The following is a 25,000-nucleotide window of genomic DNA, read 5'->3' on the forward strand; positions in this document are numbered from 1 at the left end:
TGCCCTAAGCTGCTCCGGTCAGAGCAGAACAGCCAGCTTCCTCGCTCAACCCAGCTAGGAATAATTTCTACTCGGGGTTCGGGATCGAACGAACACCTACAGCGAGATTGTTGTAGGATAGCAAGGCGAGCTAATCTCTGCCTTTTAAATATTTGTTTTACCCGCCTACGCTAACGCTCGAATCCGGGACTCCCAGTCCGCGGGCAAGCGCTCTGCTAGTTGTGCCGCACTGCATACCACATGGGCAGAGAACCATCCACACTCAAGGGCGAGTGCTGATGCAGCCGGGGATGCTTTGCTGCTCAGGGCAGGGCCCCCGCAAGACTAGGCAGAGGGGAGCCGGCGCAGCCATACGGGAGAGAAGACTGCACCTGATTATCACAGTTGCACACGACGAGCCCCAGAGCTCACTAGGGTGAGAGAGGCTAGATGCGGACACCCCACTGCACACGGGCTCCACCAGGCCCATGGCCCTTCGCGAGGCAGGCCAGGAGGAACCCCCGCAGCCGCGACCCGTGTCCACGGGGGACGGGGGGTAGGTCTGATTATTACAGGGGCGAAGGAAACGCCGAGCCCCCGGGGGAGAGGCAGTACCCGGGCACGGGTACTGGAACTTGCACGGCGGGCCGGGGAAACCTGCCCCCTCCCCCTGCGCCCACCCACGAGAAGAGAGCGGTAGTAAGGCGCCCCGCACAGGCCAGCGAGGCCTGCTCTACCTAACGCCGAGGCCACGAGACATCTGGAAGGGGTCAAGGCCGACTCTGCACCCCCTCCTCCACAGCGGCCCGTCGCTACGCGGGCCGCCTAGCCCTGCTCGACCTCCGAGAGGAGGGAGTAGGCGGAGGGGGTGAACAGGCAGAAGGCCACTCACCTCAAATCCCAGCAAAAGAGTGTCCCGTGACCCGACACGCGACGTCCGGAGCGGCAAAGAGGCAGTTGAAATGGCTAGGGGAAAATATAAACCCCTCGCCTGCCTGCCGCACGGACGTGCGTCACTGGCCCGCCCACGCTCCAACCGGGCACCACCTGCCCGGGGAGGAGTGGCTGACCCAAGTAATGGGGGGCGGGGGAAGTCCTCGGGACTAAGGGCCCGCCCTCCTGATGGCCACAGGGTGGCCTTGGGCAGCCGCAAATACAAGAGGTAGCAAACGGAGTGTTACTCACACTCACAGCCCCCCCCACACACACATGCCCTCGTGCAGGTACTACACCCTAATTACCTTCACACAGTCTCCCAAATAAGCTTCACACACGGACTCTGATTGGCCAGGGGGCATCGGACATGGGCACTGCCTGCAGACATGTCCTGAGCCTGCCCCCCAGAGGCAGAGGTTCATCGCAGGCACGCCCCAGGCTTCGAAGCGCTGCAGATGGCTGGGTGAGCAGCCCAGAGGGCCGGGGTGGGTGGTGGGGCTGGTAGTTTGTGCCCCTCTCCCCTCATTCGTGTCAGTTCAGAGTTCACACTATACACAACGGCCTAATGGTGATCCCCGTCCGACATTCCCCCCTCTCTCCTCGCCCCCCCCACCCTCTTTCCTGCTCTTCTCACGGACTCATGTCCGCGGTGGAGCTGGTGCTGCTAGCGCTGCATGAAAAGAGGAAGTGTGGGGAACGAGGCGCCGTGTGCACGGGAGCACCGCGGGAGAGTGTGTTTACCCTGGGTGCCCCCACCTCCAGGCACATTGATGCTCACTCTGGGGCAGGGCCGTAGGAGACACTATAATTCTGGGGGGGGACAGGGAGAACCTGATGGAATTTCCGTTGACCCTATACAAATCACCACCCGTTAAAGAAATACAGTCGCATAGATTTGAAGTGAAATATTGAGAAAAGCAGGCATGTAGTCACAGTTTGCATGTATGCTTTATTGTTATTTACATTCACATAGTAATCAGACCAAGTGTTAAAAACACATGTTCCTGCATCTTTATGCACCAAGCAAGCAAAGGTCGCTGACTTAGGGTGGGGCGTCCTGTTTGAAAGAGCAATATGGTTTGAAAAGTACCTGCTGCTGCATTCCTGGTCTCCAGCAATTTTCAGGCAACAATAAAAATGTGAAGATAACTTTGGTGATTAATGGTCTTTATTGAGAGAGATCAGAGGTCTGACTACTGGAAGTTCGACTCATGGTAAGGTAGGCACAGTGGGTTAATATGCCTGCTGCAAAGAACGTGTACCAGGCAGACCACAACATGCATATCAGGTAAATAGGTCAGTGAGTTACTGCTTTTGTCTGAGATTCTTTTGCTATTTGCAGTTTATAAGTTAAAATACTAACATTGAACAGAGAGCTATTAACCGCCATCAAAGAGCTGCATGAAAACTGCAAGGTATAGATTAGAAAGTAATGATTTTTACCAGTCTTTCATTAGCCTTAGGTTGCAAAATGGGTTTATTCGGATGGAAATCAATTCTGATTATTAAAGAGAACCCCCAACCATGGTGTTATGTTTTAAATTCTGGGTTTCTGGGTTTGTGCTTATCTAGTATTGCAAAGCAATCTGTGCCCTGGGCACTCCCCACATTTTTGCTGACTTGTACTGGTGGTACCTGACTCTGACTGACCCTGGCCTCTGACTAACCAGACACAGGGCAAGTGCTATGTTGAAAGAGACCCTAGTACATAATAGGGCATTGGGATTGAAACTACCTTTAAGTCCCTAGTATATATTAGGGCATAGTGGTTTAGAGGCCAGCAGCCCTTCCTGCACTTGTATGTGTGCACTGCTGTAGCCTGAGGTCCGTTTAAAAGCAGGCCCGTGTTGGAGGACTGCTTTTAAAATGCAAATTGTGCCCAATCTTGACTTTTGGGTTTAGGGCACTTACAAATTGATAAACTACAATGTTGGGGCATTTTAGGTATTCCCAGGGGTTCCCCTAGGTGTCCCAGGGGTTAGAGGTCAGGTATCTACAAGGAGGACCCGTATAAAATGAGTGTTATATGCCCTGGGTTTAGTGAAATTGCACATTTCACTGCCTACTGTATTATAGCGCTTCCCACAATCGGCTTTTGTGCTAGGAGCACTGTGAAGTGAGGATCTGCAATATTTTGATAAAATCAGAACCCCTAAAGTCTTCCCTAAGTATTCCAGGGGTGGGGGGTCCTGTAGGTATAAGGAGGATCCTTATATAGGCCTTGGTATCGGAGAAATTGGCCAGTTAAATTTTCCATTGCAGATCCCCAGCCCATAGGTTAGCATTGCAAGAGGCTATTAGTTAATAACTGGAGAAAGGAAAGCCATACAACTAAGATTAAAGGACTCAGAAGAATGTTAACGATAAATGCAACAATGTGGTATTGTTGAATTTATTCTAAAATGTAGAGACACGAAGTTATAAGACTTTCTTGTCTGCAAGCCACAATTCGGCCCTCTAGTGCCCTGCCTTGATTTGTCAGAGGTAAGTGGATTGGACTGGCTGTTTGAAGAGGGGATAAATGACCCCAAAAGTTAGGAGGCCTATGGAAGGGAGAAGTATGCGTGGCGATCGGTCTCTCTGACTGCCAGGGAACTGCCCGCCATTGTAATATGGCAGGCAGTAATGCAGGCATCAATGGCGGTGGGACTGTCAACGACGCAGTGATGTGGCAGTCCCACCTCCATTATAATCACCCCCTAAGTTTAATGTGCATGCAAATCCAACATTACCAACCCCTGGTAAGTTGCACTACTAGTGCTGAAAAAGTCCAATGGAGGTACCAATGGACGAGGTGGACTGGCCTCAAGGGTCTTGTGACCTCAGTGACAGAGTCAGTGTCGCTCTAGTGCAGGGGTCTTCAATCTGTGGGATGCGACCCCCAAGGGGGGCTTGGAGTCGTAGATAGGGGGTCGCGCATTCGAGGTTGCACTTCTGTCTGGAACTGGAATCCAGAACACTCAGTTTTTTTCACGCCTGCCCTTTCCCCCACTGCTGTCTTTGAAATTACTTTGCTCTGCCCTCGTGCTGTTAACTGTTGCTGTACTCTGACCTATGTTTTGACATGAGGAAATCCCACATAGGTATCCCGGGCTCTGGTATAGGGTGGAGTTGGAGGGGGAGGGGAGGAAGGGGGGAGGCAGTCAGACTCTCATCTGCGCCACCGAGACCAATCTTTTCAAACAAAAAGGGTTTTTCGAAAATAAAATGTGCAATTTTTAAAAAACGCTAAGGACCAGACCCTAGAGGTAAATGCACTATGTGCAAATGGAAATCCCTCTGTAGGTCACGCTGCTCTGTGTACTTGCTTCCCTGGTAGTGTGCATGCAGGGCCTGAGGCGCAACTAGAGTCAAATTTCAGAGGGGGCTAATAAAACCTTTGAGGGGGGGGCAATTCTTCTAGCAATTGGCAGATTGAAGATGCAGGTGCTCTAAGAACAGGTGAATGAAAAACAAAGCCTCGTTAACAAGTAAATGGTCTTTTAAAGACCCGTGAAGTACTTGAGTGAGGCTGCAATGATACGGATACCAGACCACAACAGCTCAAAAACACTCCTACCTGCGCCACCGTAAAGAACAATCTTTTCAAACAAAAAAGGTTTTTGAACACAAAACTAGCCATTCTTATCAAAACTCAATCATGTGTTATCATTGAGTATCCAACATATGAAAATAAGGAGAATCCAACCAGAGGCGTCACATGTTGTGTGCTAGGGGTGTGCCGTTTACTTTCTTCCCGAGGCTGGGTTGGGCCAGTGCGGCTGTGGTGAAGGCTGCAGGTGCTCTTCCCCCTTTAGAAATGGCACCGCCATCATGCAGCTGACAGAAGGGCAGTGTGCTTGGTTGGGCCAGAGGAGGGTTTGAAGGGGGATAACACTGTAGGGATAAAGGGGAAGATCCTGGACTGACAAGGCACTGTCTGTGTGTGATTATTAGGTATTGAAAGACAGGGCCGGACATACTTTAACTGACGGGATATGGGGGCATGTGAGGCCGAATGGGAGGCAAGGAGAGAGGTGTGGAGCTACAGGTGAAAGGCAGGATGCAGGTGTGAGAGGGGACTGGAGAGAAGGGGTGGATGGTGTGAGAGAATTGAGGAGAGGCAATGTAAGAGACATGGGATGGGTGAGAGGGAAAAATGTGAGAGGTGAGGAAAGATGAGGGTGAGGGGAGACGGGATAGGAGAAGACAGATGGGAGAAGATAGATGAGAGAAGTGAGGAGGGTAGCAAGGGATTCAGAGAATTCAATTTGAGAGGTCAGGGATGAAGAGAAATGTGAAGTGGCGAAGGAAGTGCAGAAACACATGAGGAGAGGTAAGTGTGAGAGAAAGGTGAAGGCAGAGAGGAGAGCTACCATTAAAGGGTAAGAGAAGATAGCTGAGAGGTGATCCATGAGATATAAAGAGAATTTGTTCCAATGTGGGTGAGGGGGAGCAGCGAAAGGGGAATAGAGGGAATACTGGGGTGGGTGCTGAGGTAGCAGGTGACAGGAACGTTAGTTCAAGAAGGCGTGGAAGAAAAAGGAGAGATGGGAACGATGAATGGTGGGACTAGAGAAGTGTAAGATACAAATAGATAAGACAGAAATTTGAAGCGAGAGACTTGAGGTGAATGAGAAGTGCTGAGGGTTGAGAGAGGAGATGGGGCGAGGGAGGCCATGAGATAAATAAGAGAGACTGTTAGAGATGAGGGGATTGAAAAAACAGAACAGCAAGAGATGATTAAAAGTGCAGTAAGAGATTGAATGTGGATTGTTCAGAAGTTGTAAAAAGGGGTGAAAGAAAATGGCCTGCAAGGGAGAAAGGGGACGGGTGGGGAGGAAAGAGGTGTGTGTGAACTGCTTGACTCTGCACAAGACGGCCAGGGTTTTACGGGACCCGTGCTGCTCCCGGCGAGGGCCAGGTGAGCTTCTAATGTGGCGACACTGCGGAGTGGAAGGTCCATCACAAAGAATGACTAGACATATTTCTGTTGTTTATTGCTGTATTTTGGTTATAAACTGGTACTGATGAGGTGAAATATTTGCTTAGTGTTACCGTGTTTAAAAAAATCTCAAAATAATGAAGCAATACTATCCCAAAATATGCTGCATCACATAGCATTATTTACATTTTCTTACCACACAACTCAATCAATCCTCCTGCATTATTTGTCTCTCTGTTCCAGTAGCCCTGCCTTTAGGGCAGGCTGGCAGTGCCCAAAGTGATGGCCAGTCAGGTCAGTGTGTGGGGACTTTTATTTTTTTGCTGCTTGCTGGCCTGTTTTATGGTCTGGTGGACTGTTTTTACTGTTGATTTGTCACCCACAAACCTTTGACTTGCTAAACACTGTTAAATAATATTTCCCCACTATAAAAATTATTTTCTGTGGGAACTGGGAGTGTGTATGGTTATCGATAATGAGGAGAATCAAGTTCTAGAAATGTTTGTCAGGAGGGGGTCCTTACGTCTGAAAATGTTGACAGGGGGGTCTCGGCATCCAAAAGTATGAAGACCTCTGCTCTAGTGTGTGCTTCTTCGTATGCCTGCTCGCAAGACTGGAGGTGAACTGCATGGATTGTGGTGGACAGGCCTTCAAGGTTAACTCACACTTGCCACCGTTAGGGTCCACCTGCTGGTGCTAAGACACCAGGACTTCTAAAGTCTATCGGGCCTTCTAAGGTGTAGCATCGGAATGAGCTCTGTCAGGAGTGTGGTCTGGTGGACTGGTCATGAAGGCTGAACTTGGCTCTCCAGTTCCAAATTTGGCAGCTCTGGCCAGAGTGCCACATCCTCTCCCCTACTGAACACCATACTCCCCCACTGGGAGAAACTGTCACTGCCTTCAGCTACAACCCAATTGTGCTGAGACTCAATTCAAATTACGCATTGGCCACATAAGGCGCCTTGTGGGCAAATGTTTTGGAGTCCTAAAGACCCTAAACAAAACCTTAGACCTCCTCCCTTTATCGGCCAGAAGAACACTAACGCAGGCACTGGTGACCTCGCGGTTAGATTATGGCAACATTCTGTTCCTTGGGGCAACCGAGGGCAGCATAGGTCGCTTACAAGTCATCCAGAACTCCGCCGCCAGACTGGTGTTAAGAAGACCCAGGAGAGCTAGCTCGAAATTGGCGCTGGATGCGCTTCATTGGCTGCCGGTGAAGAAGCGTGTGCTATTTAAGTGCCTCCTTTTTTGCCACCGTATTGTCTGGGACAAGTCACCGACATATCTGAAGGAGCTAGTCAGCCGATATGAACCTACCAGGACCCTCCGTTCAGAGGGTACCGGTTTGCTGACAGTCCCCAGGATCAGGAAGGAGAGAATAGGTGGACGTTCCTTCGCGCTACTAGCAGCTCAAAATTGGAACAAACTACCTCCTGTGTTGAGACTGGAGGGCAATGAACTGCGGTTCAGGGCTCTGCTCAAAACACACCTATATACTGCATAGAGTCTGGGTTTTCTATGCTGGTTTCACTGGTAGCTTAGCGCGGGGACACGCCGTGATGGCGTTACTGAGCGCTCTATAAGCTCTTTATTATTATTATTATTACAAGAGTAAAATGCTGCCTGAAAAAAGTAACAACACCCTGTAAAAAGCAAACACTGAATGCAAGGATGAGCAAAGCATGTGAAATGTAAGCAGGAACAACATGGTTACCTTAACGGTTTTAAACTCATTATTCAGAAATCAGTAAGTGATTTTGCCTGAAATCAATCAATCCATCAATCAAAGCATTTATAAAGCGCACTACTCACCCGGAGGGTCTCAAGGCGCTAGGGGGGGGGGGGGGATCCGCTACTGCTCGAACAGCCAGGTCTTGAGTTGCTTCCTGAAGGCGAGGTGGTCCTGGGTCAGGCAGAGGTGGGTTGGGAGGGAGTTCCAAGTTTTGGCGGCGAGGTAGGAGAAGGACCGTCCCCCTGTGGTGGCTCTTCGGATGGGGGGGACGGCGGCGAGGGCGTGGCCTGTCGATCGAAGCTGGCGTTTGGGAGCGTAGAAGTTGAGGCGGCTGTTGAGGTATCCTGGCCCTTGGTTGTGTAGGGCTTTGTGTGCGTGGGTGAGGAGACGGAAGGTGATTCTTTTGTTGACCGGGAGCCAGTGCAGGTCTCTCAGGTGTCCGGAGATGTGGCTGCGACGGGGGATGTCCAGGATGAGTCGTGCTGAGTCGTTCTGGATCCGCTGGAGTCTCTTCTGGAGTTTGGCGGTGGTTCCGGCGTAGAGGGAGTTGCCGTAGTCCAGGCGGCTGGTGACGAGGGCCTGGGTGACTGTCTTCCTGGTCTCGGTGGGGATCCACCGGAAGATCTTACGTAGCATGCGCAGGATGTTGAAGCACGACGAGGAGACGGCGTTGACTTGTCTGGTCATGGAGAGGGAGGAGTCCAGGATGAAGCCCAGGTTGTGTGCGTGGTCTGTTGGTTTGGGTGCGCTGCCTAGGGCGGGGGGCCACCAGGAGTCGTCCCAGGCGGAGGGTGTAGATCCAAGGATGAGGACTTCCGTCTTGTCCGAGTTCAGTTTCAGGTGGCTGTTCTTCATCCATTCGGCTACCTCTTTCATCCCTTCGTGGAGGTTGGCTCTGGCGGTGGCTGGGTCGTTGGTGAGGGAGAGGATCAGCTGGGTGTCGTCGGCGTTGTGGAATTTTAGTTTGCGAGCTAAACATCATCTGCGCCAGCTTGTCACCCACGTGCAACATGCACAACAGCCATTTTAGGTATCATGGTCTCCTTGTCCACGATCGATCACCAGCGCACCCCTCTGACCCAGCAAGCATCCTCCGCGCACCCTGGCTCCCCCTCCCTCCCCCTCATGAGCATAACCCTTCTGCATGACCCTGTCCTTGGGAGTCACGCCTGCGCCTGACCCACATCTCCTCTCCTCCTATGAAAGCCCCTCTGTTGATAAACCTTCCCTCCGCGCTCGATTGTCCACGCGGCATGAATACCACTCCTTTGATGACCCCTTCCCTCGTGTCCAGCTGTCCATACAGGTCCGAGGCCATCGCCTAAGCTGGGAGATATCATTTACTGCCCCTTATTGTATGAGGTCGCTCTCCTTCAAAGGACCCTCTATTGATCCAGGCCTCCCCACCCCCCTGTGATATGATCAGGCGCACACATCCTAAGACTCGACGGAACACTCAGCTGCGTGATGACCCCCTCCTCTTATCAGCAGGTTGAGGACCTCTATTGTGGAAGTATATGGGGGTGGGATTGACACGAGGATTACGGGGATGTCTTTTTCCTGGCTTCACAATGTTCTGATTATAATAAAGAAAGGTCACATGCCATAAACCAGTGTATAAGAGGCCAGGCCTCCGAGAGGCTGTTAGAGCACCTCGAGACGATACCTTGTTGTCTGATCTGATGTGTTCTGCTCCGTCGGAATAAACTTCTGTTTCCTGCCTTCTGGTCTCCGGCGCCTGCCTCATTGCTTGGTAATTTGAATGGTACAAGGGCGGTTAGCGCCGGGCAAATCTTGAGAAAGGTCCTAGCCCTACCTTTTTCTACAATTGGCGTCCCAAAGCGTGGGGCCCATCAGCGACACATGGATCCAGTGGGAGAGGTCCCGACGACAGAGTGAACGACTGCAACGATCGGGAAGAGCTCGTGTCCGATAGACCCTCGTCTGACAGCCGATCATCCGACCTTCACTAGTTCTGAACAGACCTCTCTCGAGTGATCTACGGTCCTGACTGGGAACCATCAGGAGTGCCACGGGCATCACGAAGGAGAGAGGACGATCGGGCGCTGGATCCAGGAGACAGGAAACCGTCCATGCGGTCCGGGTAAGGTCGTGTAAACACGACGAATTGAGAAAAGATTGTTTTGTTTGGATAATACTAGTATTACGCTTTGTTGAAACCTCTGGAGATTCACTGTCTGCAAACGGAGAAAAACAAACAGGCTCTCTCTTTGCAAGCAGTGGAGGATAGGTAACGCAGACTTTTGTCCCCGTTGTAATCCGTCGTGCCTATCTTCCTCCCCCACTGTTTCCCGAACTGTCGTTCGTGGATTATTGTCTGGAGATTCTTTGTCTGCAAACAGGGAAGAACAAGGTCTCTCTTTGCAGGTAGAGAAAGAGTGGGTAACGATAACTTTTCGTGCCCACTTATTCTCCCCACTGAATTGTTTGATTGACCGATTATTCGGTATTGGTTCGTTTGAGGTATTCACCGCCGGCAAACAACGGAGAATAGAAATATTCTGTCTAGTCTTTGCCCGCCGTGATAAGATAGGTAGTGCAGACTTTTGTCCCCGTTGTAATCCGTCATGCCTATCTTCTCCCCACTGGTTGGTAGCCTGTTTAGCCCGGACCGCTTATTGGAGATGAACCATCCAGCTCCACTGGAGGGCACCCCTAATAAGGACATGTTCACTAAGCATGGACTAGTCGCTATAGCTTATACTAAGTTATGGCATAAATATGCCATATCCGGCAAACAATGCTCAACACAACAAGAGTGCCTAGCAAACTGCAGGCCTGTGAGTGGGTGTGGCGAAACAACAGAGGCGTACCACACAGCTCAAAACACAATCCTCCAAGGCAAAGGAAGTCATCACAACCCTCCCCATCCATCATGTACACCTTGTCATCCACCAACTCCCCCACCATTCATTCCATCTCTCCATCTGTGCCCCATCCACATCCAAACCCCTTCAACCACTTGCAAACCCATCCACCATCCATCCATCATCTCACCCATCCATCCCTCCATCCACCCCCTCACCCATCCATCCATCCCTTCACCCAATCCATCCCCTCACCAATCCATCCACTCTTTCACCCATCCATCCATCCACTCATCCATCCAACCACTCACCCCTTCACCCAAGCTATCCTCTCACTCATCCATCCACTCCTCCATTCATCCATCCACTCTTCCCCCCATCCATCCACTCCTCCGCCCATCCATCCACTCACTCATCCATCCAACCACCCTCCCTCTCACCCATCCAGCCATCCCCCCACCCACTCATCCATCCGTTCTAAAAGAAGCTAGGGCTTATCAGCCTAGTCAGCAACTGCCATGGAATTATAAACCGTCACAGAAAGTCATTAAGTTTTAAATGTGCACATATAGGAGGCAGGGCGAAGTTAGTACCTGCACCCAATCAATTCCACTTGGATTCAGTGTCCATCTATGTAGGTTTTCACAAACCTTTGCAGTCCCAACTATATGGTTAATTGGTTCTATTCACAGATTATTATCAGCTCTTTTTATCCTAACGTCAGGATGCCTAAGAGTGGATATGCAATCAAGTATTACTCCCTCACCCAAAGGGAAATTTGGTTGTACCTTACAGAATGAATTTAAAGCACAAGTTAATGCAATAGCTACACAATGTACTTCACAAACCTGACGGGAATAGCAGCAACTTTTAATATCCGAATTGTTGGACAGGCCACATGAAAGGCCCGCTCCCCCTCTGCACGACCGGGCCCGAGCCCGGCTCCTCAAGTGTTACACGCCACCACTCCCCGTTTTCCGTCCCCTCTGGGACCCCGGCCTCTGAACATCTCAAACTCGTGGGCCCGATCCCCTACCGGCCCTCGCGTCCGGCCTGGGCGCCATCTTGGACACTGCACCACGAGGCCGCGTGGCCTCCGATCGACCCTAACCCTGGGCCTGGCCAGGCCCCGACATCCCGGCACCACCATCCTCCCAGGAGGTGAGCGGACTACTTGGCAGGTCAATGGGAGAAAGAGGTGTCGATGGCTCTCCCCCGCCAGGTGCCGATCGCCCCCAGCCTCCCCGGGCGCTGGCTCCACCCCCCTGCTGGGTGTCTGGACTCCCTCATCCCGGACCTCCCGACCTCCAAGTGCGAGGGTCCGGACATCAAAGGGCATCAGTCCTATAACTGGGGCAGCTCCAGAGCAGGAAGGCAGTTGTATCCTGGAGTCGAGAGACGCAGAGAAGAACTCATCCTTGACGGACTACTGGCGCTGCCGTAGCTCTGCCTTGCGAACTATCGTCCTGCCTGCTGGCGCTGCCGCAACCTTCCTACACCTTCATCGTCGTCGGGACCTGCTGGCGTGGCCGCGGACCGTTTGTAACTACCATCTTCATCGGGACCTGCTGGCTCCGCCGCGGACCGTCGCTACCTTCAACCATCTCGGGACCTGCTGGCTCCGCCGCGGCCCGATCATCTAGAACGCCGAGCTCGAGGATTGAGAGCTATTTTCATCTATTCCATTGGTAACAAGACTGTCCCGCTACCCTTTTCCCAATCCAGAGACAAGAATCGAGGGGACCCCTGAGTCCAGACCTCCTTGTACCATTTTACCGTACTTGAAGAATTGCCTATAAAGTATCGTGAACCTTATCCTTGTGTGGTGTCCGTCTGTGGGGGGGAAGTTACTTGTCTGTACGATCGCTGGAGACGGCTCTCCCCGGAGACCTCTCCCCTTATCCTCGGCCGACCCTCCCGGTCCGTCTAACATTGGTGGCCAGCGGCGCGATCCGAATCACCGCATAATCGTACAGAGAGTAGCTCACCCCACGACGAAATCACGATGACAACCAAAGAAAGCGGATCCACCGAGAAATTTCAGATGGAGAAATTGGAAGAATACAACCATCGTGAATTAAAACAATTCTGCATCGAACTAGGTATCGCTACCACCGGTCTAAGTACCAAAGACGATTTCAAGCATGCCCTGGAGTCCTGGGCAGAAACCGGGGCCGTCAGACCCCCGGACCAAAATGTCGCAGCAGTAGAAAAAGACACCACGGCCCCCGAAGAGCGAAGAACGGGTCTCTCGCAAGACGAGATCCAGGAACGAGAAAGAACACGACTACATGAACTAGAAATGGCCCGGCTCAAAATGGATGGTGAACTCAAGTTGGCCGAACAGAAACTGAGCTTAGAGCATCTGCGACTCCGAGAAGAAAGAGAGGAAAAACAGAGACAAAGGGAGCTCGAGGAAAAAAGACTGGCATATGAACACGAGCACAAATTAGCTGAGATAGACTTACGCAAGCAGAACAAAGAATTGGGGGCGCCCGAGCAACCCCGCACCCCAGGGACAACAGATAAGAAGGTACACATCCCCAAGGATGTCGTTCGAGAATACTTCCGAGAGGACGACATCCAGCAATGGTTCAAGGCCTACGAAATCGCTATGACCGCCCACCGGATCGATCGAAGCGACTGGGGAGCCGGTCTATGGGGGAGATTCCTCAATGAGGGCCGCGATGCCCTGCTACAGCTCCCGGACCATCTGATGACCTCCTATGACCACATGAAAGCTGCCCTCCTTACCCGCTATGGGCTCACACCCGAGATGTACCGTCAGAGGTTCCGAGACTGCACCCGCATCCCGGGTACAACTTGGGTGGACTACGTGAACTATTTTAGCCGAGCCTTCGAGGGCTGGATCAAAGGAAGCAATGTCACAACTTACGAACAACTCTTCAATCTCATGGTGTGGGAGCATCTATCAAACAATTGCTTCATTGAGCTCCGGCAGCACCTCCTCGACAGCAAATTGACTGATCCACGGCAGCTCGCAGCCGAGGCTGACCGGTGGGAAATCACCAGAGTGGGCCGAAATGGGTCCTATGAACAGAACCGGAACCACCACGGTCAGCACCGTCCCCGAGGATGAGGAGGGGGCCAAGGACGAGGAAGAGACAACGCTCCGGCCGCCCCCGCTACCAGCACCACCCCCCCGGCCAACCGGGGCAGCACCCCGGCACGACCGGGATACAGAGCCAATGTCACGTGTCACCGATGCCAACGAGTCGGCCACTACGCAAACGACCCAAATTGCCCACAGTACCAGAGCCCAAGACCCCGCCAGGTGGCCGCTGCTGCCCTGGGGGAAGAACAGATCTCCGAGGAGCAGGAGGAATATGAGCAAGAGCATCAAGAATGGGAGCCAGCCGCCATGGCTCTAGCATGCTTAGGGGGGAAAGACATGGTCCCGCGGGTCCCCCTACCCGCTAACACCCGGAAGTACAGCCAATGGGTGAGCATCAATGGACGCCGGGCCGAAGCCCTACGTGACACCGGGGCCAGTGTAACAGCCGTCCGCTGTCACCTGGTGACCCCAGAACAGATCCTACCAAACATTCTCTGCCCTGTCCGTTCAGCCGACAATTCAGAGAGTCTGTGTCGGATGGCCTGCGTCCCCTTCGAATGGGGAGGGGTCTCCGGCATGTTGAAGGTGACGGTCCGAGATGACGCCCCCGTAGACTGCCTCCTGGGGAATGACCTTGAAAGCTCTCCGTGGGCCGCCGTAGAACGAAGGGAACACCTGGGGATGTTGGGCATCCCGGACTGGGCGTGCATCACCACCCGGTCCATGGCCGCCCGTGCCAATCCCCAACCCGAAGAACCTGAATGGCCGGCACCTCCTCCCCCGGTCGCTCCAGTAGAAGACACCGACGTGCCGTCCCCCCAGAACAAGCTCCCGAGGGACTCGCTCAACCTCCGGACCTTTCCGGCCTGGATCAGTGGCATCAAGAGGGGGGGCCCACCCAAGAGCAGTTTCGCCAAGAACAGAAGACCTGTCCCTCCCTCGAGGGACTCCGCCAACAAGCCCTCGCTCAGAGCGCAGGGGATACTTCCGGAACACATTGGGTCTATTGGGACAATGATCTGCTATACAGTGAACAAAGAATCGCGGAGTTAGGGGCCAGTCGAGTGCTAGTAGTGCCCCTCCGTTTTAGAGACTTCTTGCTGAACCTGGCCCACGATGTCCCCCTGGCTGGCCACCTGGGTCAGGATAAAACCTACAGCCGCCTGGTGACCCACTTCTTCTGGCCGAAAATGAGGAACGATGTACTCCAGCATTGCCGATCTTGCCCCACGTGCCAATCCAGTGGGAAGAGCGGCCGCAAACTGAAAGCCCCCCCTGCAGCCATTTCCAGTGGTCACCACCCCGTTCGAGAGGGTGGGGATAGACATTGTGGGGCCCCTCGACCCCCGTACAGCACAAGGACATCGGTTCATCCTGGTACTGGTGGACCACGCCACCCGCTACCCTGAGGCTGTTCCCCTGCGAACTGTGACAGCCCCGGTAGTCGGCCGGGCCCTGATGGGGATCTTCTCCCGTGTGGGCTTCCCCCGGGAAGTCGTCAGTGACCGGGGTACAAACTTTATTTCAAAATACATGAAGTCCCTCTGGCAAAAGTGTGGGGTCACCTACCGATTCACGACCCCCTATCACCCTCAAGGAAACGGACTCGTTGAGCGGTTCAACCGCACGCTCAAAGGGATGATTGGGGGGTTGGAAGAGCCCCTCCGTCGCCAGTGGGATGTGCTACTACCGTGCCTTCTCTTCGCCTACCGAGAAGTCCCCCAGACATCCCTCGGCTTCAGCCCGTTCGAACTCTTATATGGACACCCGGTGCGAGGGCCGCTCAGCCTAGTCAAGGAAGGCTGGGAAATGCCCCCTCTAAAGAACCCCCCAGATGTCTTCAAATACCTCCTAACCCTCCGCAACCAGACTCGACGATTCAGGGAGATGGCAAAAGCAAACTTGGAGGCCAGTCAAGAGGACATGAAAAGGTGGTACGACCAAAATGCCTCCTCCATCGAATTTGAACGCGGCCAACAAGTATGGGTAATGTCCCCCACCGAACCATGCGCCCTGCAAGATAAATGGACGGGGCCCTTCAAGGTAATCGAGCGCAAGGGCCCTGTCACCTATCTCATCGACATGGAATCTTCACGGAACCCCCTCCGGGTTCTCCATGCCAATAGACTGAAGCCCCACTTCGTACGTTCAGAACTCAGCCTCCTGATGGCCACAGACAATGGAGCCGAGGAGGACTCTGAACCCCTCCCTGACCTCCTACGGACTCAGGAGAAAGACGGCTCCGTGGATGGGGTCCGACTCTCGGAGGCCCTCACCCTAGAACAACGCCAAGAATGTCGAGGCCTCCTGCTGCAGTTCGCCAGCCTGTTCTCCCTCACCCCAGGGGTCACCTCCTGGTGCGTACACGACGTGGACACGGGGGACAGCCCCCCTATCCGCCACCGGGCCTACCGCGTACCAGATCGGGTATGGGCCTGCATCCAAGAGGAGGTGACCAAAATGCTCACGCTCGGGGTCATCGAGCCCTCCAACAGCCCCTGGGCCAGCCCAGTAGTACTGGTCCCCAAAGCGGCCGCCCCCGGCACCACACCGGAACTACGGTTCTGCGTCGACTACCGGGGCTTGAATGCGGTCACCAGAACAGACGCACACCCCATCCCCCGGGCAGATGAACTAATCGACCGCATGGGGGCTGCCCGCTACCTCAGTATCTTCGACCTGACGGCGGGCTACTGGCAGATCGGCCTCACACCCCGGGCCCAAGAACGGTCTGCGTTTTCCACTCCTGATGGCCATTATCATTTCAAGGTCATGCCCTTCGGCATGAAGAATGCCCCAGCGACGTTTCAGCGGCTCGTTAATCAGGTCCTGGCAGGACTTGAAGGATTCAGTGCCGCCTACCTAGACGACATCGCTGTATACAGTCACCACTGGTCCGACCACCTCCACCACCTCCGAGAGGTGCTACAAGCCCTTCAGCGAGCCGGCCTCACGATCAAGGCCAGCAAATGCCAAATTGGTCAGGGGTCCGTGACCTACCTCGGACACCAGGTGGGAAGCGGCCTGGTGGCCCCTCTGCAGCTCAAGATCGCCGCCATCCAGTCTTGGCAGCCCCCCATCACCCAGACCGAGGTACGCGCCTTTTTGGGACTCACAGGCTATTACCGGCAGTTCGTGAAAGACTATGGTAGCATAGTGGGGCCCCTCACGGAACTCACATCCAAAAACCAACCAAAGAAGGTCAACTGGACCCCAGATTGTCAAACAGCCTTCGAACAACTGAAGGCCGCCATGTGCTCCGCCCCTGTGCTCCAGGCCCCCGACTACAGCCGGGAATTCATCGTACAGACGGATGCCTCCGACCATGGCATTGGGGCGGTCCTGTCTCAAGTGAACCCCGAAGGCCTTGACCAGCCAGTGGCTTTCATCAGCAGGCGACTCCTGGCCCGAGAACAACGCTGGAGCACCATCGAGAGGGAGGCCTTCGCCGTGGTATGGGCCCTCAAAAAGCTCCGGCCCTATCTCTTCGGCACACACTTCCGGGTACAGACAGATCATCGACCCCTGCAGTGGCTGATGCAGATGCGGGGGGGAAAACCCGAAACTACTGCGCTGGTCTATCTCCCTACAGGGGATGGACTTCACTGTGGAACATCGACCTGGGCAAGACCACGCCAACGCGGATGGCCTGTCACGCTTTTTCCGCCTCGACGAAGAGAGTCCCCAAGAGGATGGGTGACTCTCCCCGCCTTCAGCTGGGGGGGACGCATGTTGGACAGGCCACATGAAAGGCCCGCTCCCCCTCTGCACGACCGGGCCCGAGCCCGGCTCCTCAAGTGTTACACGCCACCACTCCCCGTTTTCCGTCCCCTCTGGGACCCCGGCCTCTGAACATCTCAAACTCGTGGGCCCGATCCCCTACCGGCCCTCGCGTCCGGCCTGGGCGCCATCTTGGACACTGCACCACGAGGCCGCGTGGCCTCCGATCGACCCTAACCCTGGGCCTGGCCAGGCCCCGACATCCCGGCACCACCATCCTCCCAGGAGGTGAGCGGACTACTTGGCAGGTCAATGGGAGAAAGAGGTGTCGATGGCTCTCCCCCGCCAGGTGCCGATCGCCCCCAGCCTCCCCGGGCGCTGGCTCCACCCCCCTGCTGGGTGTCTGGACTCCCTCATCCCGGACCTCCCGACCTCCAAGTGCGAGGGTCCGGACATCAAAGGGCATCAGTCCTATAACTGGGGCAGCTCCAGAGCAGGAAGGCAGTTGTATCCTGGAGTCGAGAGACGCAGAGAAGAACTCATCCTTGACGGACTACTGGCGCTGCCGTAGCTCTGCCTTGCGAACTATCGTCCTGCCTGCTGGCGCTGCCGCAACCTTCCTACACCTTCATCGTCGTCGGGACCTGCTGGCGTGGCCGCGGACCGTTTGTAACTACCATCTTCATCGGGACCTGCTGGCTCCGCCGCGGACCGTCGCTACCTTCAACCATCTCGGGACCTGCTGGCTCCGCCGCGGCCCGATCATCTAGAACGCCGAGCTCGAGGATTGAGAGCTATTTTCATCTATTCCATTGGTAACAAGACTGTCCCGCTACCCTTTTCCCAATCCAGAGACAAGAATCAAGGGGACCCCTGAGTCCGGACCTCCTTGTACCATTTTACCGTACTTGAAGAATTGCCTATAAAGTATTGTGAACCTTATCCTTGTGTGGTGTCCGTCTGTGGGGGGGGAAGTTACTTGTCTGTACGATCGCTGGAGACGGCTCTCCCCGGAGACCTCTCCCCTTATCCTCGGCCGACCCTCCCGGTCCGTCTAACACGAATTAATATCAGAACACCTCATGAAGGAAGAGCAAAATGCCAAGGAGCAATTAGAAAGAAAGGTTTTGTTTTAATGACAGCCCCTATCCAAACAATGAGTTGGTCTGGTATGGTGCGATAAGCATGCAGTATTCATACTGCTTTCGACGGCAAACCATTTTTTTCAACATCCAGGTCTGCCTTTCATAAGAAGTTAACAACATAAAGGATCACACACTTGTCCTGCTCGCAGTCCACCAGGAGGGGCATAGACTAAGGACAAAATCCTGCGTTCTGATGAACTGGACTGAATTACACATGGTTTCTTTCATAATATTAATTAAAAAAAAAACAGAACCAGACCGTTCTGGTTGTTCTCATGGACAAGAAGGACAGACCTAAGGTCCAGGTCTTTGGAAATGGATTGTGTGACTGTTCTTCTTACTGTGGTAATCAATGGATTTTTTTATTTTAAATAAACAAAGCTGATCATCCTGTGGTTTAAATGGTGCAGAAACCATTGGCTTAGGTCCATCAGTTAATTTGCATCACTTTTGTTAGTTGTCTAAAACTCTATAAAACCCAGGGCTGCTCCTTGCCCAATTGAGCTTTGTAATGTTTCAAAGCACGCTTTGGGGGTATTAATGTCTGGCTAAGTCCAGACTTTCTTTTCCCCTGCTGAGGCTGCACATCTTCAAAGACAACAATTCCTTCCTCGCCAGCCCACTCTTTGGTAGAGGTAAACGCAGGTGCCTCCTCAGAATGCATCCTGGGATCACAGCATTTGCAGCTACTAGTAGATCGCTATCATGCACAAACTTGCAGTGGCTGCCAAAGCGGCATCGCCCATCTTTCCGGTATGCCAGGCAGATTTTGCGGGCACCAATTTCCATTGGCTTCTCCTGCAATGTCAGCTGCACATGTTTCTCTAAAAGGCTGAGCTTTGCTTTCTGTTCTTCCCGAAATGGTTTGGCAAAGACACCAGACTGTCCATGCATCTGATAAGACTGAGCCACTGGCCCTAGTTTGGGGGCTGGTAGACGTGTGTCTGAGTAATAATCCACAGAGCACATTGGTACGGCAGGGGCAGCGTCTATTGAGCAGGCCGTGTCAACAGTACTTTTACCGGTGTCTTCATCGCTGCTGCTGCTGTCTCTGCCTTCAAAATAATTCACTGCTGTTCCAGACAGATGGGGTTTCAGGGCACCGCCAGTGAGGCCATCTCCAGCCAGAGTATCTCCTTCGTCGGACGCTCCTTCATTGCTGGAAGAGGCGTAGTCAGCCAGCAGGCCCAGGGAATTAAGGAGCCCAGCCATGGTCCGCAGGGCGGCTTTCAGTCACGCCGTGGAGTTTAAAACTCACGGCGGCTGGTATAATGCATGCTTTACATTAAAAGTATAGGGAATACCCCAGACCCCCGCTGCTCCGTGAAGACAGAGCCACGTACTGAGTCAGACCGACACTCAACGAGCTGTCTATGTCGTTGTCCCCGCCCCATGCCACATATAAACCACGTTCAGGCAGTCGCATTTCTAATGGTGATATTTTATTTACATTTTTAACTTATAACTAAGTGGTAACTGACGCGCATCGCTCCTAGGGTGCGAGAACTAGCCCTCTTCTGTAACGAGAGGAGCGTGATATTGTTGTTTCAATAACAGGTCCGGTCAGGGTCCCGTCTACGGCTCTGAGGAGCAGAAAGGGGCGCCGAACCCCATTTACAAGCTCAAGACTGGAAACAGCAGCAGCAACGCCGCGAAGGGGTCTCCTCTGCTAAAGCTGAAAGTGTCTGTTTGTTTGCTTTCGTTTTTAGCAGAGGAGACTCCTTGCCTGCACTGCAGCCGAAGCTGTTGACTCCATGAATTGGCCCCCTCCTGGGAGAATCACCCAGACAAAGGAACGGGCACAAACGGAAGATCGGAGTGGAGCGCGCGCCCCCCCTGGGATGGTGCCGCCCCCCCCCAGGGGGGCGCGCCCCACAGTTTGAAGAACCCTGCCTTAGTGCTAGTGCACCAGCCCTCACGGCCTCTGCACCAGCCACATTAACAACATCGTCAGACGATCCCGAGGCTAGTAAACAACCACCAGCCAGACCAAATAGGTTGAGCAAAGATGAGCGGGATGGGATCGACAAAATAGCAAAGACATTAGTAGAACGAAGGGAGAGCGAAGATTACACAATGAGCGTATATAATTCACATGCCGACAGCCACAGACGGCATTTCATCTTGCGATTCAGTTACCACACCCTGAACGCATATGAGGATAGGTATCAAAGTAAGGGTCCCGCTAAACTAACAACGCTGTATAGGAAGATTGATGTTGGAGATGGGACTGAATGTGAGGCGACGGAACTCTTCATGCAGATACTTGAGGTCCTCCGCCACCTCACGGAACAAAAACCAGAAGCCAAGGTTACAGTCCCTGAAACGACCTCAGTAGCAGTAGCCAATACTATGATGCCCATCAGAGAAGCGGCCCCTTACTGGATCCCGCCACGTGGCCAAGGAACAAGCGATGATATTAATAATGCAGATGCAAAAGGGAGGGTTGTGTACAATTGGGTTTACCAACCATGGGACCGACAAGATATCCTAACCTTCAAACAAACTCTGCCCGATTTAAGAAAGAACCCGACAGCATTCTATACCGAATTAGGCACAGCCTTGGGTTCGACAATAATGACTTTAGCGGACATTGACTTATTCTTTGGGTTATGCCTGCCAGCTGATGTGTGGAAGCAAATCCGGAAGGCTGACCACACGGATCTGTTTGGACATACCTGGGACCAACTCGGTAAATTAGATAGACAGCGAGAGCCTGGAAGGAAACCAGTAAAAGACATACTGGAACTCCCAGACAAAATAGTTCAGAAATTAAAGACACTGATCCCAGAAAGAAAGGTAGACTGGTCGATAGTCACGGCCTGTCGACAGAAACCCCAGGAAGATGTGTCAGAATACTTCTCCCGGTTCGAGACAGTGTTCTCCGACTACAGTGGCCAAGACATGACCACTGCAACCGGACAGCACCTGTTTGTACAAAATTACGTAAAGGGCCTAACACAAGAGGTCTCCCAAAAGCTGCAGATGAGTGAGAGTAGTTGGGGGGCCTCCAAACCCGCAGCTATCCTTCAGATGGCTCAGTATTACGAGCACCAAAAGAATGAGAATGATAGGGCGTCCGAGAAAAAGAAGAAAGATTTAAAAGAAAGGGTAATGATAGCCCAGATACAAGGTATAACGGTAGGACGGGAACATCAAAGGGGGAACTACCAATCAGCCACCCCCAGAGATCTACCTCCTAAAGATCACACTCCCACACCCCACACTGGACGTAGAGACATTAGCAATGACCAATGCGCCTTCTGCAAAGGGTTCGGCCATTGGAAATACCAGTGTCCGGTTATGCTAGAGATGAATAGAAATAGGGACTCCAGGGATGTGGCAGGTGGTCCGAGAAATAGAGTACAAGGACGAGGGCACACCAACGACACCAACAATGACAGATCAGGGAGACTGAACACATTTGACCGTCCCCAACAGAACCAATATCAGCTGTCCGAAGGTGAAAATGCCCCCGACTTTGCATAGGACTGCCAGGGGCAAGGGAGGGATCCAGTCGAGCTCTGTGTTGACCAGCAAGGTCCATATGTCACCGCTAAGGTCCTGGGTACAGAGTCTCCATTCTTGGTAGACACTGGGGCGACACGTAGTGTGTTATCAAAACGACTGATTCCAAGGGCACCCTTGTCTGGCTCACACATAACGTCGATAGGTTTCGATGGAACGCCCTCCACTAACCCCCTGTCCGTACCTATTACCTTTGACCTAGAAAACAACACCACTGACGCGACATTTCTGCTCTCCTCCAACTCCCCGGACGCCATTATGGGCAATGACTTACTGAAACATTTTCGAGCTACCATTAGGTGTTCCCCAGATGGAATACGAGTCATCTTGTACGACAACCCAGACATGCCCAGATCCCGTCCCCCACGACACATGTGCTCCATAACTGACGCTGACCTGTCCCTGCTTGACACCCTGCCTCCGTACCTATGGGCCAAAAATGACTCTGATGTGGGGCGAATGATGATTGATCCTATTCACATAACTGTACGACAGGACGCTATGCTCCCGAAACTCCCGCAATATCGGATATCCCCAGAGGGTGAGAAGGCACTGGTAGCGATCATTCAGTCTCTGGTAGATGCAGGAGTGGTTGAAGAGGTGGTTAGCAACGTCTGCAACAGCCCAATCCTACCCATTATTAAGAAGCAAGGTGAAGGAGATGAGAAAGCGTACCGCTTCATCATCGACTTGCGAGAGATTAACAAAGTGGTTGTACCCCAATACCCTGTAGTCTCCGATATCACTACCATTCTGACCCTCATCCCGTCCACTGCCACCACCTTCACTGTTATTGACCTTAAGAACGCGTTTTTCTCTATCCCCATTCATCCAGACAGCCGTTATCTCTTCGGCTTCACTTTAAAATCCCGCTCGTACCGATTTTGTAGAGCTCCCCAGGGGTACACTGAGAGTCCCAGCATTTACAGCCAGGCCCTCAAAAGGCAGCTGGATGCCTTCCAGCTACCAGATGGAGTGGTGTTGATCCAGTATGTCGATGATATCCTCTTAGCGGCCGACACCACCCCGCTTGCAACGACAGCCACCGTCCAACTCCTACACTTTCTTGCAGAAAATGGCCATAAAGTCTCCAAAAAGAAGTTACAGTTCTGCCAGCCACAAGTGACTTACCTAGGCCATCTTCTGTCCCAAGAAGGGAGGAAACTTACACCCGACCGAATCCAAACCATCCTAGACACCCCCATCCCAAAAACACAAAAGCAGGTCCGCTCTTTGGTTGGCCTAACCTCTTTTTGCAGACAGTGGTTGCCTAATTACAGCCTCATTGTGAAACCATTACTTGCCCTGCTGACCAAAGATGTCCCCTCCCCGCTTCCTTGGACCACTGAATGTCAAGCCTCCTTTAAGGAATTACGGGATGCACTCTGCTCAGCACCCGTCCTCGGAACGCCGGATTACTCCAAACCCTTCTCCCTCTTCACCCACGAAAGGGAGGGATGCGCATTGTCTGTCCTAACTCAATCGATTGGCCCTAAGCAGCGCCCTTGTGCCTACTTCTCCGCCACTCTTGATCCTGTAGCCAGAGCTTTGCCTGCCTGCCTTCGAGCAGTAGCTGCCGCTGCTGTCTCTATCCGTCAGAGCGAGGGAATCATACTTTCCAACTCCCTCACTGTGCTAGTACCCCATGCTGTTGACACCCTCCTGAACCAAACCAAGACTCAACACCTGACTAGCGCACGACTGACAGGGTACGAACTGACGCTACTTGCACCCCACATCACACTAAAGAGATGCACGACTTTGAATCCTGCCACATTGCTGCCCCTGCCTGAAAATGACCCCGACGTCCCTCCCATACACGACTGTGTGACCCTCACGGACGAACAAACTAGGAGTAGGGTAGACCTCCGAGACACTGCTTTTACTGACCCCGATGGAGAGCTATGGGTAGACGGCTCGTGCATCAAACTCCCAGATGGCACCACTTCAGCTGCCTATGCAGTAACGACAGCCCGAACAGTAGTTGAAACAGCCTGCATCGCACAGCGATCTGCCCAGGCACCAGAGCTGATAGCCCTCACCCGAGCATGCATCATAGCCGCAGGGACCACCGCGAACGTATATACAGACAGCCAGTATGCCTTCGGAGTGGTCCACCATTTTGGGCTCCTGTGGAGGGAGAGGGGATTCCTGACGTCCCACGGCACCCCTATCCTCCACGGAGATCTAGTCTCCGCCCTGATTGAAGCAGTTCTCCTCCCCAAACGATTAGCGGTGATCAAATGTCAGGCACACAAAAGGGTAACAGACTTAGTCGGACAAGGGAATGCATTGGCCGACATCACTGCACGAACCACAGCTGAGAATAGGACGGTGACACGCATGTATGTGACCAGGTCACAAGCAGAGAAATGGAGCGACGCAAGGGTAATGATCAGAGACATTCAGTCGGCCAGCACCCCTCACGAACTAACTAAGTGGGCAGGGGTGGGTTTGAAGGACGAAGAGGGCTGCTGGCGAACAAAAGATGCAAACAGATGGTTGCTACCCGACTCATACCTGATCCCCATACTGACAATGGCTCATTCCCCTGCACACATAGGATCCGCACCCATGATCGAACTCATTTCCAAAGTCTGGCACAACGACAAAATCCCCGACTCAGCCAGACGCCTAGTTCAGCAGTGCCTTATCTGTTTGCAACACAACCCCGGGAAAGGAACTGTGGTACCCCGGGGAGGGTTTGGGACCCCCAATCACCCCTTTGAGGTCCTTCAGATGGACTACATCCAACTAGAGAGATGCCAGGGCTTGAAGTATGTACTAGTCATTGTATGTGCCTTCAGCAAATGGGTAGAGGCTTATCCAACCCGTGACAACACTGCCATGACTACTGCCAAAGTACTACTGAAAGAATTCTTCCCTCGCTATGGCCTTTGTCGAATTTTATGGAGCGACAATGGCCCCCACTTCATAGCTGAGGTTATCCAACTAATCCTAAAGGGGCTGGGGGTGAAGCAAAGGTTTCATGCGGTCTTCCACCCCCAATCCGCCGGTCTGGTGGAACGCCATAATGCCACACTGAAGCTGAAATTGTCAAAAATAGTGGCCACCACTGGACTTAACTGGCCGGATGCCCTCCCACTGGCCTTGTTATCGATGCGCTCC

At 53.1% G+C, this 25,000-nt stretch overlaps 1 protein-coding gene and 1 pseudogene across 1 annotated transcript in view; both read right to left on the reverse strand.

The window, feature by feature from the left end:
* Positions 1 to 25,000, reverse strand: part of LOC147736800 (uncharacterized) — a 433,099-nt gene that overhangs the window by 130,998 nt on the left and 277,101 nt on the right.
* Positions 18,477 to 19,990, reverse strand: LOC147736802 (uncharacterized; annotated as a pseudogene).

This window comes from Lissotriton vulgaris, chromosome 1_2 (assembly GCF_964263255.1).
Source record: "Lissotriton vulgaris chromosome 1_2, aLisVul1.2, whole genome shotgun sequence".
In the NCBI taxonomy this organism is placed as follows: domain Eukaryota; kingdom Metazoa; phylum Chordata; class Amphibia; order Caudata; family Salamandridae; genus Lissotriton; species Lissotriton vulgaris.